Source organism: Oryctolagus cuniculus, chromosome 8 (genome assembly GCF_964237555.1).
Source record: "Oryctolagus cuniculus chromosome 8, mOryCun1.1, whole genome shotgun sequence".
Taxonomy (NCBI): Eukaryota; Metazoa; Chordata; class Mammalia; order Lagomorpha; family Leporidae; genus Oryctolagus; species Oryctolagus cuniculus.
In genome coordinates this window covers 78,556,226-78,570,233 of record NC_091439.1, presented here as the reverse complement: position 1 = coordinate 78,570,233, position 14,008 = coordinate 78,556,226, and the positions used below count along the sequence as shown (strand labels likewise).

Genomic DNA, 14,008 nt, shown 5'->3' with positions numbered 1-14,008 from the left:
TTCATCAATAGCTTGCCACGTGTACTTCATTATGGTAATGAAAAGCTGACTCACACCCTACAAATCCCTCCTTCTGCACAGTTTCACTCATCCTCTTATATCAGAATAAGTAACAGAGGGGAAAATGATGAGCAAGGAAGTAAACATTGCTTTATTCTCTAAGTATGTTCTTGAGGGGGGTGTTGTGGCACAAGTTAAACCTCTATTTGGGAAGCCTATATCTTTTATTGTGTGCCTGGGATGGAGTCCTGTCTCTGCTTCCGGTTCAGCTTCCTGCTAAGGAACACTTCAAGAGGCTGCAGGTGATGGCTCAATTACTTGAGTCCTACCACCTGTGTGGGAGACTGAGCTGGAGTTCCTGGATGTAGCCTGGCTCAAGCCTGTCTGTTGCAGGCATTTGGGGAGTAAATCAGAGAATGGAAAATCTCTCTCTCTCTCTCTCTCTCTCTCTCTCCATCACTCAACCTTTCAAATAAATAAATATTAAAAAAGAAAAAATATTACCACCTCATGTTTCAGAAAAAGGACATTCTTATTTGCAGATGTTGATGATCCAGATATGTCTTACTCCACACTCTATAATGACTGTTAGTAATTTCCTAAAGCAAAAGTCCATTCATTCTACAAGCAAGTATGGAAACATACCATGTATACACCAGACATGATGACAAATCCTGGGAGTTTACAAAGTGGTGCAGGACATGGTGAAGAAGGAGGCCAACAATACAAAATAATCTGAAATGAATGTGCTTGTCCCCTTCCATACCCTTTTGCACTATTGGAATGTATTTTGGATTATTCAGTCTTAAAGCCAGAAGCTATCAACAGCTCAGCATAGCCAAGGCTGTGCTGAGTGCTGTTCCATTCCTCCTTACTGCTCTTTCTACCCAGATGTGAAGACTCTAGGTGCTTCCTGTGGCTCTGACACAAAAGCTCTGGATCTCCTGCAAGCAATTCTTCAATTCTTTTTTTTCAAGTTAAGAAATGATTCTTTATTTTAAATTTTATTTATCTATTTGCAAGGCAGAGAAACAGTGACAGAGAGTTAGAGATCTCCCATCCACTTAATTGTTTGCTGCCCAAATGTCCACAACAGCCAGGCTGGGCCGAAGTTGAAACTGGGAGCTGGGAACTTAATCCAGATAGTTCATGTGGATGGCAGGAACCCAGTTCCTGTTCCATCACTGCTGTCTCCCAGGACCTATATTAGCAGGAAGTTAAAGTCAGAAGTCAGAGCCAGGAGTTAAACCCAGGTGGGATGTGGGATGTGGGATGTGTGCATCCTTTTGTCTTATTAATTTATTCATTTTCTTCCTTTCCTTCTTTTTATTTATTTATGTTTTTAAAGATTTATTTTATTTATTTGAAAGGCAGAATAACAGAGAGGAGAGACAGGGAGAAAGAGATCTTCCATCTGCTATTTCACTGCCCAGTCACAAAGGCCAGAGCTGGGCCAGGCCAAAGCCAGGTGCATGGAACTCCATCCAGGTCTCCCACAAGGGTAGCAGGGGCCCAAGTATTTGGGGCATCTTCAGTTATTTTCCCAGGTGCATTAGTAGGAGGCTGGATCAGAAGTAGAACAGCCTGGACCAGAACCAGCACTCTGATATGGGATGCTGGCATCTCAAGCAGCAGCCTAACCACTGTGGTGTAGTGGGTTAAGCCACTGCCTGTGATGTGGCATCCCATATGGAGTGCTGGTTTGAGTCCTGGGTACTCTAGCTCTTATCCAGTTCCCTGCTAATGCACCTGATAGAGCAGCAGAAGATGGCTCAAGTACTTGGGTCCCTGCAACCACATGGAAGACCCAGATGGATGGAGTTCGTGGCTCCTGGCTTTGGCCTGGCTCAACCCTGGCTGTTGCAGCCATTTGGGGAATGAACCAGCAGATGGAAGATCTCTCTCTCTCTCTCTCTCTCTCTCTCTCTCTCTCTCTGCTCTGGCTCTCCTCTGTAACATACAGAAAGAAAAAAAAAACATAAATCTTTTTGTAAAAAGAGTAAGAAAAGGGTGGTAGGTGTTTTATTAGAATGAGAAAAGGAAAACATCCCTCTGTCTTGACTTCTGTCATGAGGCTTTGATTCTGAGAGTGGGCAGTTTGACCAACACACAGCGGTGGGGTGGGACTTAGGCTTCTGAGATATTGGCCAGGATCTAGTCGGAGAAAGTTCCATAAAATGACATTGCCCAGAAAGTTTCATGTGACCCTCTGCTTTCTGTGTTTGTAAGACTGTGTCTGTGGTCGGGCCACGAGCCCCTCTCCACCCTCCCTCCTTCCCTTTTGGAGGCCACATGTCCCAGAAAAGCATCATGGGCCCGAGGGTTAAGATCAACAGGTGTTACATAAATGTTCAACTACTCTCATACGTATCATTTTACATTCTTGTTTGTTCTACACTTAACCAGAAATCTAGAAATACACAGGATTATCTATCACTTTAAACCACGTTGGGGACCACTGTGTATGAGTACAAGCACATAAGTAACTGCTATGTAGCTGCATTTTTTACCTACAATGAGAAAGCGCAACACCATGGGAACGGACCAGAAATTAAGGTACCAGAGTTCTCCCTCAGGCTCTGCCACTAGATAAGTCAGTCATTTAACATAGAATTTTCCAATTTTTGTAACCTAAGCCTCAGGCCCTCCTTCCATCTGCTTAAACATATCTGAGCGCTACAGAAAAATCTATCAGTATACCAGAAGACAGTGGGCTCTTACCTTAAAAGTTTCTGTAAAATTGTCTATTGCACATAGAAATACGAATTTTTTCTTTAAAAAAAATCACAAAGGTTTAAGCTAATTTAAAGAAGTTTTTTTCTTACCCCCTCCTGGGGGGGGGGGGACAGTGTCAGTATTGTGACACAGCAGGTTAAGCTTCTGCCTGTAAAGCCAGCATTACGTATCAAGCCAGTTCCAGTCCCTGCTAATGTGCCTGGGAAAGTGACAGAAGATAGCCCAAGGGCTTAGGCCCCTGCCACTCATGTGGGAGATCAGAATGGAATTCCTGGCTCCTGGCTTCAGCCTGCCCCAGCCCAACCATGATGGCCATTTTGGGAGTGAACCAGTGGTTAGAAGATCTCTCCCTCTTTCTCTCTCCTCTTTGTCTCTTCCTCTCTCTGTGTTGTTCAGCCTTTCAAATAAAATAAACAAATCTTTAAAAAATTCTTTTCATTTTACTTTTGCATAGTAGCAGAATAAGCCACATTTGTGATATGATTAAGTTTCAGGCTGTCATTCAAAGATTTTCTTTTTTAAAACAGAACATTAAGCATATTAAAAGACAGAGATGATTTAACATAATCTCTTATTCTGTAAATCATGCCAAGACCTGAAGTAGGAATATTACTTGTTAGGCATCATACAAGAAAATTAATGAATTAAAGTTTCTGATGGAATTATTTTTATTTCTTGACATGTTCTCTTCTTAATGAATGTATTTGTAGAGAAAAACATAATTACACAGAAAAAGTAAATGTAATGGGTCAAACTATTTGCAGAAGTAGAGTGATATTTACACATAATTGAAATTTTTAAAATGATTTATTTATCTGAAAGCAGTTATATATAGAGGGAGAGAGAGGAAGACAACCACCCCCCCCACACACACCCCTTCAGAGATCTTCCATCCACTGGGTCACTCCCCAAATGGCTGTAATGATTGGACCTAGGCCAGGTAGAAGCCAGGAACTAGGAACTCCATCCCTGTCTCCCTTGTGGGTGTCAGGGGCCCAAGTACTTGGGCCATCATCTGCTGCTTTCCCAGGCACATTAGTAAGGAGCTGGATAGGAAGCAAAGTAGCCAAGACTCAAACTGGCACTCTGATATGGGATGTCAACATTATACATGGTGGCTTAACCTGCTGCAATCAACATATGTGTCTTAAATTTTTTAACAGGAATATATGGAACACACACACACAAAAAGGAAATATTCCTGTGTGTTTAAAAGTGCAACCTGGGTCCGGCACTGTGGTGTAGAGGGTAAAGTCACTGCTTGCTCTGCCAGCATCCCATAAGTTTCTGGTTTAAGTCCCAGCTGCTCCACTTCAATCCAGCTCTCTGCTATGGCCTGGGAAAGCAGCAAACGATGGCCCAAGTGGGAGACCCAGAAGACACTCCTGGCTCCTGGCATAGATCTGCACAGCTCTGGTCGTTTCGGCCATTGCATCCATCTGTGAAGTAAACCAGTGGATGAAAGATATCTCCTCAGCCTTTGCCTCTCTGTAACTCTGCCTTTCAAACAGATGAATAAATCTTTTTTTTAAAAAAGTAAAACTCCACTATACTTTTTTTAAAAAAGATTTATTTATTTATTTGCAAGTCAGAGTTACACGGAGAGAGAGGAGGCAGAAAGAGAGAGAGGTCTTCCATCCGCTGGTTCACTCCCCAACTGGCCGCAACGGCCAAAGCTGTGCTGATCTGAACCAGGAGCCAGGAGTTTCTCCCATGCGAGTGCAGGGGCCCAAGGACTTGGGTCATCTTCTACTGTTTTCCCAGGCCATAGCAGAGAGCTGGATCAGAAGTGGAGCAGCCGGGTCTTGAACCGGCGCCTATATGGGATGCCAGTGCTTCAGGACAGGGTGTTAACCCACTATGCCACAGCACCAGCCCTCCACTATACTTTTAAAAAACAATTTTTATTTATTTGAAAAGCAAAGAGACAAAGACAAACAGAGGTCTTCCATTTGCTGGTTTTATTCCCCACAAATGCCTACAACAGCCAGGGCTGAACCAGGCTGAAGCCAGGAGCCAGGACCTCCATCCAGGTCTTCCATTTGGCTGGCAGGAACCCAAGTACTTGAGCCGTCATCTGCTGCCTATCAGGGTATGCATTAGCAGGAAGCTGGATCCAGAATGGAATAGTCAGGACCTGAATCAGGCCCTCCTATATGGGATGCTGGCATTCCAAGGTGTGACTTAACTGCTGCACCAACGCCCATCCCAGACCCCACCCTTCAAAGGTTCTATCACCTGTCAACATTTTAACACTGAGGACACACTGCCAGCACATGACCATTTGGGGAACACATACCATATCCAAATCATAGCAAATCATCAAGAACTAATTAAGTCAGAAGCCAAAGATCATCTGTAGTGGGACAGCATTGTGGCGTGGTGGGTTAAAGGCCCAGTCTGCGGCGCTGGCATCCCATATGGGCGACAGTTCAAGTCTCGGCTGTTTCTCTTTTGATCCAGCTCTCTGATATGGCCTGGGAAAGCAGCAGAAGATGGCCCAAGTGCTTGGGCCCCTGGACCCACGTGGGAGATCTGGAAGAAGCTCCTGGCTTCGGATAGCTCAGCTCTGGCTGTTGAGGTCATTTGAAGAGTGAACGACAGAATGGAAGACTTCTCTCTCTGGCTCTACCTCTCTCTCTAACTGTCTTTCAAATAAATAAAATAATTCTTTTTAAAAAACCATCTGTAAATGAAGAATTAAAATGATTTTGGAAGTAACGTAATAGAGTAAAATTTCTTACAAAGCCTGAGAAATTCATACCTGCTTGGGCCACTCAGGGATTGCTCTTGAGGTCTCAACCTCCTTGGGAAATGTGTGTTCTGTGCAGCCCTTCTAGCATTTCAAAAGATTTCCCAAAGCCTAATGACCTTACACACAAGGCTGTTTCTTTCCTCTCAATCACCTCTTTATTCTTTTTGGTTTAGTGGAAGAGGCGTATGACTGGGAGTCAGTAACCTGGAGTTCTGCTCTGCTTTGAGTGAGCATTTATAAATTAGGATGGTTTAATTAATTCCTCTGGGCTTCAGTTCTTTATTTTTTTCCTTTTTTTAAAAAGATTATTTTATTTATTTGAAAGAGTTACAGAGAGACGTAAACACAGAGAGAGGTTTTCCATCCGCTGGTTCACTCCACAGATGGCCGCAACAGCCGGAGCTGTGCCGATCTGAAGCCAGGAGCCAGGAGCTTTTTCAGGGTCTCCAATGCAGGTGCAGGCACCCAAGGACTTGGACCATCCTCCGCTGCTTTCCCAGGCCATAGCAGAGAGCTGGATCGGAAGAGGAGCAGCCGGGACTAGAACTGGTGCCCATATGGGATGCCGATGCTTCAGGCCAGGGCTTTAACCCTCTGCGCCACAGCACCAGCCCTGGGCTTCAGTTCTTACATCAGGAAAATGAGAATAGGCCAAATGATCTTCAAGATTCCCTTCAATTTTTGTGTTATTTGGTGCTTGCAAATGGGCTAATGCCTATGAAATCTACTCCTAGCACAAAGTAAACAAGGTGACACAGAGACCATAAATTTCCTTTCTCAACAGTATGAGAAAATTCAACAAAAGTTATATGAAAAATGAAGATTAATTTTGTTTGTTAGAATCCTGCAGGGGCAGACATGTGGCACAGCAGTTAAGACCCCATTTGGGACTCCTGCCTTCCATGCCAGAATGCAAGGGTTCAAGTCTCAGTTTTACTTTTTTTTTTTAATTAGCCTACTATAGATTTATTGAAATTTTTAAAGATTTATTTACTTATTTGAAAAGCAGAGTTACCTAGAAGCAGAGGCAGAGAGTGACAGACAGGTCTTCCATCTGCTGGTTCACTCTCCAAATGGCTGCAATGGGTAGAGCAAGGCTGATTTGAAGCCAGGAGACAGGAGCTTCTTCTGGGTCTCCCATGTGGTGCAGGGACCCAAGGACTTGGGCCATCTTCTACTGCTTTCCCAGTCCATAGCAGGGAGCTGGATTGGAAGTGGAGCAGCTTGGTCTCGAAACTGCACCCATATGGGATGTGGGCACTGTAGACAGTGGCTTTACCCGCTATACCACAACACTGGTCCCTCAGCTTTACTTGTTATTATAGCTTCCTGCTAATGCGTACCCTAGATGATAGCAGCTGACGATTACTTGAGCCCCTTGCCATCCATGTGGGAGGCCCAGACTGAATTCCAGGTTGTTGGCATCAGCTGGCCCAACTTTGGCTGTTGCAGACATTTGGGGATTTGGGGAAGGAATCAGTGGATGAAAGCTCTCTCTCTCTCTCCCTGTCTGTATTCTTCTGTAATAAATAAATAAAATTCTAAAATCTTACAATGAAAAAATGCGCCCATTATAAATTTCTGATATGATGTTCAATTGTTTAACACATAAGGGGTCTTCAAAAAGTTGTGCTTTTAAAAAATTTTTTTAAATTTTATTTATTTGAAAGAGAGAGAGAGAGACTGACAAAAAGAGAGATCTTCTATATACTGGTTCACTCCCCAAATGCCCTCAATAAGTGTGGCTGGGTTAGGCTGGAGCCAGGAGCAGGTAAATATCTTTCATGGGTGGCAGGAACTCAAGTACTTGAGCCATCACCTACTGCCTCCCAGGGTGTGCATTAGCAGGAAGCCGAAATCAGAAGTGGAGTGGTGACTTGAACTCAGGTACTCTGATATGGAATGTGGGCATCCTATGTTGTATTTGCACCAAAAGTTCATGCCATCTTCAAAAACTGTGCAGAAAGTTCACATTATAAAAAACCATGCAATAGTTTCAAACACTTTTTACATCAAATAAATTTATCTTTTAGAATATTTCTCTATTTTATTATTTGGAAGACAGAGAGAATCTTCCATTTGGTTCACTCCCCAAATCCTCAAATGCTTTCAGTGGCCAGGGATGGGCCAGGCCCAAAACAGGGATCTGAGTTCCATACACATCTCTTATTTGAGTGGCAGAGGCCCCATCACTTGAGCCATCACCCATTATCCTCCAAGGTGTGCATTAGCAGGAAGTTGAATCAGAAACAAAATAGCTAGGTCTCAAACTGGCATTTCCATATGGGATGTGGGTATCCCAAGTGGTAGATTAACCTTCTGTATCACAATGCCCACTCCATGTGTTTTAATTTCATGTTATTTTACTGCAACACTTAAAAAGAGTTTATGATTAAAAATGTTCACACTCTGACAAGGAAATTCTACTCCCAGGACATTATCCTACATCTACACCAGCAGGGATTTAGAAACAAAATTGTTCATTCAACATGAATGAAGGGAGTATCTTTACAAAAAGATAACTCATTCTGAATGATGACACCAATGATTTAAATAGGTATAAAAATTAAATCCCACTTGTACTTCACACAGAAGAAGTTTTAATCTCTAGTTGAGTGACCGCTGCTTAGAATAAAATTAGGTGTGACACAACAAAATTGGAAAGAAATGGACTGAGCTTTGGGAGTTGCTGAATTCAAATATGACCTGGGGGAGGTTTCAGGCAGGTTAGTCCATGTCAGGTCCCATCAATTATGGCCACTATGAAAGGTATTTATGCTCACTGATGAAGGTCTCATATGTATGAGGGAAAACCTCATGCATGTGAATATTAATGAGATTCACTTGCTGCCTGCTGAGTTAAGAAAGCACCTACGCTGGGGGCTGAGCCACTGCCCACAGCACTGACCTCCCATATGGGTGCCTGTTTGAGTCCTGGGTGCTCCCTGCTAATGTACCTGGCAAAGCAGTGGAAGGTGGCCCAAGTGTTTGGGCCCCTGCACCCACATGGAGGGCCTGGAAGAAGTTCTGGCTCCTGACGTCATCTTGGCCCAGCCCGGGCTGCTATGGCCATTTGGGGAGTGAGCCAGTGGATGGAAGACCTCTCTCTCTCTCTCTGTCTCTCCCTTTCTCTCTGTACCCCTGCCTTTCAAATAAATAAAATGACTCTTGAGAGAGAGAGAGAGAGAGAGAGAGAAAGAAGAAGAAAAAGAAGAAGAAGATGAGGAAGAGGAAGAAGAAGAAATCAGCTACACACATGTTTAAAGGTACATTTAGTGGCCAGCGTTGAGGCAGGTTAAGCCACAGCCTTGCAATGCTGGTATCCCATATGAGCACTGGTTTGAGTCTTGGCTCTTCCACTTCCAATCCAGCTCCCTGTTAATGTGGCTGGAAAAGCAGCAGATGATGATCTGAGTCCTTGGGGCTCTGCACCTACATGGGAAACCCAGATGCAGTTCCTGGCTCTTGGTTTTGGACTGGCCCAGCCTAGCCTTTGTGGCTACTTGGGGAGTGAATCAGCAGATAGTCTCTCACTCTCTAACTCTGCCTTTCAGATAAATAAAATAATTTTTGTTTAAAAATTAATTTTATATCAAACACCACCTTATAGCTAGAGTTGTTCATACACACTCACATCAAGGTAATGCCTCTTGGAATTCTCGATCAAACTAACACTGATGAAACTTTTCCCTTGTTCTTGGAACTTATCTCAATTGGAATCCAAATTCACTCCTTAACCTAGCCTGCAATTATTCTTTTTTTTTTTTTTTTTTTTTTTTTTTTGACAGGCAGAGTGGACAGTGAGAGAGACAGAGAAAGGTCTTCCTTTGCCATTGGTTCACCCTCCAATGGCCGCCACGGCCGGCGCGCTGCGGCCGGGACACCGTGCTGATCCAGTGGCAGGAGCCAGGTACTTCTCCTGGTCTCCCATGGGGTGCAGGGCCCAAGCACTTGGGCCATCCTCCACTGCCTTCCCTGGCCACAGCAGAGAGCTGGCCTGGAAGAGGGGCAACCGGGACAGACTCCGGCGCCCCGACCGGGACTAGAACCTGGTGTGCTGGCGTCGCAAGGTGGAGGATTAGCCTAGTGAGCCGCGACGCCGGCCTTTTTTTTTTTTTTTAAAAAAAGGACAGACTTTATTTACTTATTTATTGTATTTGAGAGGTTGAGACACAGAAGGGACAGGCAGAGAGCTCCCACTTGCTGGTTCACTCCCCAAATGCCTACGCTGGCCAGGACTGGACCCCTGCTCTCTTAAGTGCATAGCAGGGACCCAATCACTCCAGCCATCATAGGTGCCTCCCAAGGTTTGCTTTGGTGGGAAGCTGGGTATTGAGCCAGAGCTGGGAATTGAACCCAGGCACTCCAGCAGCTAAATGCCTGCTCCCTTGCTGGAATTTTTTTTTTAAAGATTTATTTATTTATTTGAAAGAGTTACACACAGAGAGGAAAAGACAGAGACAGAGACAAAGAATCTTTCATCCACTGGTTCACTCCCCAAATGGCCACAACAGCCAAGATTAGGCCAAATCGAAGCTAGGAGTCAGGAGCTTCTTCAGGATCTCCCACATGTGTTCAGAGGTCCAAGTACTTGAGCCTTCTTCTGCAACTCTCCCAGGCACATTAGCAGGGAGCTGGATTGGAAGTGGAGCAGCTGGGTCTCGAACTGGTGCCCATATGGGATGCCAGCTTCACAGGCGTTGGCTTTATCCGCTATGCCACAATGCCAGCCCAGGGATTCTTAATTCATTAGTTGGCATTGCTATTTCTGCAGTTATTTTATCTCCTTTGCCAGTTCTATACTTTCTATCTTTGTGGACGTGCAAGGCTGTACTTTTAAAGCCAATGATTCTTACCCAAGATAAGCTACACTATTTATAGTCAATGTCAATCAATCATATTGGATTTTTCCAAGTAGACTATTTTTGATACTTTGTAGGAGATTAAATCCTCTTAACTATTTTTACATAATCTCTATCAAAAGCATTTCTTTCACAGCTGCTATCACACTGCCCCCTGGGGGTCACTAGGTAGAAGTGCAGTCTCAGTGGCCTTAGACCTTAAGAATTTAGCAGATAGCGAGTAACAACACATTTCAGTATCATCACAGTGGAAAGTCTTAAAGTATCCCTGGAATGTCAGGTAAATTCATCTTTGTGTGTATAATTTTAAAAACAGTTATATCAGAGGTTTTTAAAAAAGATTTATTTTATTTATTTGAAAGGAAGAGTTGCAGAAAAAGACAAAACAGAAAGAGAGAGAGCGAGCGAGAGAGAGCGCTTCCATCTGCTGGTTCACTTCCCAAATGGCCACAATGTCAGGGGATGGGCCAGGCCAAGGCCAAGAGCCTGAAACTCCATCTGGATCTCCATGTGGGTGGCAGGGGCCAAAATTCTTGGACTACTTCTGCTGCTTTCCCAGTCACATTAGCAGGGAGCTGAATCAGAAGTGGGACAGCTGGGACTTGAACCGGTGCTCTTATGGGATGCCATGCAGCTTAACCCACTGTGCCACAATGCCAGACCCTCAAAATTTTCTAAAAAGAGGCAGAAAGAAAAACAGGTAGACGGACAGAGAGCTCCCATCTGTTGATTCACCCTTCAAATGCCAACAGTGGACAAGAGTGGGCCAAGCTAAAGTCAGGAACCAGGAACACGGTTCAGGTCTCCCACATGAGTGGCAGGACCCAATGACTTGAGTCATCACCCAAGGTCTGCATTAGCAGAAATCTGGGGTCAGGAGTTGGAGCTGGATATGAAACCAAGATACTCCAATGTGGGATATGAGTGTCTCAACCAGCATCTTCATCTTTAGACTAAACACCACCCCTTCTCCAAAAATCTTTTTGATTTGCTGTTGGATTTGGTTTCCTGAATTTTGTTGAAAATATTTGCATTTGTATTCATCAGGGATATTAGTCTGTAGTTTTCTCCTTTTGTTGTGCTTTTTAATCCATTTGGCTTGTCTATATATATTTTTAGTATTCTTTTTTAAAGATTTATTTTATTTATTTGAAAGCTATAGAGACCGAGCGAGTGAGTGAGTGAGAGAGATTGGTTTTCCATTTGCTGGTTGACTCTCCAAATGGGTGCAATGGCTGGGGCTGGGCCAGGCCAAAGCCAGGAGTCTGGAACTTCATCTGGGTCTCTCATGTGGGTTGCAGGGACCCAAGTACTTGGGCCATCTTCCACTGCTTTCCCAGGAACATTAACAGGGAGCTGGATCTGAAGCAGAGCAGCCAGGACTCAAACCGTTGCTCTGAGATGGGATGCCAGCATTCTAGCCAGCAGCTTAACCCACTTCACCTCAACATTGGCCTCCCAGTCTATATCTTGTGATTGGAGTATTTAATCCATTTATATTCAAGGTTATTATTGATAGGTTAGAATTTAATCCTACAATTTTGTTAAGTTTTCTGACTGGTTTGTTTGATCCATTCCATCTCTTATTATCTCTGGTTTGTTAGTTTCCTGTAATGATAAAGTGTCTTTCTTACCAAAGTTGGATGTGTTCTGTTTCCCAAGGACTCATGTGTTGTTTGCGTGGTCCTCAGTGTTCCTCTGTAGGAACCGATAGAAACTTTAAGAGGTGGGATCTAGTGAGAGTTCCCTGGGTCACTAGGAGCACTGTCCTTGGGAGGGAATATGGTCTCCTGGGATGAGTTCTTACAGAAGCAAGTTGTCATAAAAGCCAGAGTCTCCTTCCAGCTCGTTCTTGAGATGTGAATTCTTCAACCCACACATGTTCCTGCTGTCCCTCAAACAAGCCTGTGAGTGAAATTTGGACTGTCAGCTTCCAAAACTGTTACCAAAATAAGGCTTTTCTTTATAAAATTAGCCTGCCTCAGCTATTTCATTATAGTGATGAAAAGCTGACTGCTACAATTCTTTTCTCTTTTACATTTATGTGTATATTTTACCTATGAGATGTATTTTTTTAAATTTATTTATTTATTTGAAAGAGTTACAGAGATAAAGAGCAAGAGAGAGAGGTCTTCCATATGCTGGTTCATTCCCCAAGTGGCTGAAACAGCCAGGTCTGGGCCAGGCCAAAGCTGGGAGCCAAGAGCTTCATCCGGGTCTCCCAAGAGGATGGCAGGGGCCCAAGTATTTGGGCCATCTTCTGCGGCTTTTCCCAGACCATTAGCAGGGAGATGAATTGGAAGTGGAGCAGCTGGGACACAAACTGGCACCCATGGCAGGCAGCGGCTTTACCCACTATGCCACAACATTGGCTCCAAGACATTTCCTATGTCTTTCTGTGATGGTAGCTATCATCCTTTCACATCCGTCCAGATGTAGGAATCCCATTATCCAAGGCAGTAGGAAGAGGTTTCCATGATAATATAAACAGAGTCACTTTCTCAGTTAAGGGACATTCTAGGGAGCAGGAATTTGGTGCAGTGTTTAAGCCATCACTTGTGAGCTCTGCTTCTATATTGGAATGCCTAGGTTTGAGTCCTGGCTCTACTTCCTATCTAACTTCCTGATAATACTCACCCTGGGAAGCAGCACATGATACCTCAAGTATGTGGGTCCCCGTTACACATGTGGAAGACCCAGACTGAGTTTTGAGTTCCTGCCTTCAGCTTGGCTCAGCCCCAGCTGCTACAGACCATTTGAGAAGTGAACCAACAGTTGGAAGGTCTCGCTGTTTTCTCTACCTCCTAAACACGTAATTTTTTAAAAAGATACATTCCAGGCATCAGTGACCAGCAGGAAATGGTTATTAATCCTACAGATTGTGAGTGTCACTTAGCAGACAAGACTGTGGTTGGTCATGACCAATATAGCCAGAGTTACGTTAAGCTGGATCCTGAAAGTGATATCTCACCATGGTTTTGGTTCGCATTTCCCTAATTATAAATGATGTTGTCTATACTGTGTATCTTCTTTGGAGAAATGCCTATTCAAGTCTTTTGTCCAATTTTTAATTGGGTAGTTTGTTTTTTGTTGTTGTTGTTTAGTCAGAAGGATTCTTTACATATTATCTGCACATTAATCCCTTACTAGATATGTGATTTGCAAATATTTTCTGCCATCTGTGGGTTGCCTTTTCATTCTGTTGATAGCGTACACAAGTTTAAAATTTTAACAAAGGGTTATTTATCTTTTTCTTTTTTATTTGTGCTTTTGGTATCATATCCAATAAATTAATTATTCTTTGCCAAATCCAATGTCACAAAAAATTTCTCCTTTTTCTAAGGGTTTAATAGTTTCCATTGGTAAATTTTGACCTAATATTTATGATGTAAGGTAAGGGACCAGCTTCATTCTTTTGTCCACTGTTGCAAAGACTGTTCTTTACTGATTAAATGGTCTTGGCACTTTTGCCAAAAATCATTTGATCATATACATCAGGGTTTATGTCACATCTTTGGAATACAATTAATTTTTTTAATCCTTTAGATCACTAAAACCCATAAAACACTAATTTTGCGACATTATTTTATGGTAACAGTGATTTGCTGAAATGAGACAAATCTTTAGGGAACAAATACATAATCATTACTTATAT

The 14,008-nt window shown here is 43.3% G+C and overlaps 1 protein-coding gene across 1 annotated transcript in view; it reads right to left on the bottom strand.

Annotated features, from left to right (window-relative positions):
- GPAT3 (glycerol-3-phosphate acyltransferase 3) overlaps nt 1–14,008 on the bottom strand; it is a 107,116-nt gene that overhangs the window by 91,838 nt on the left and 1,270 nt on the right. The window lies entirely within an intron of this gene.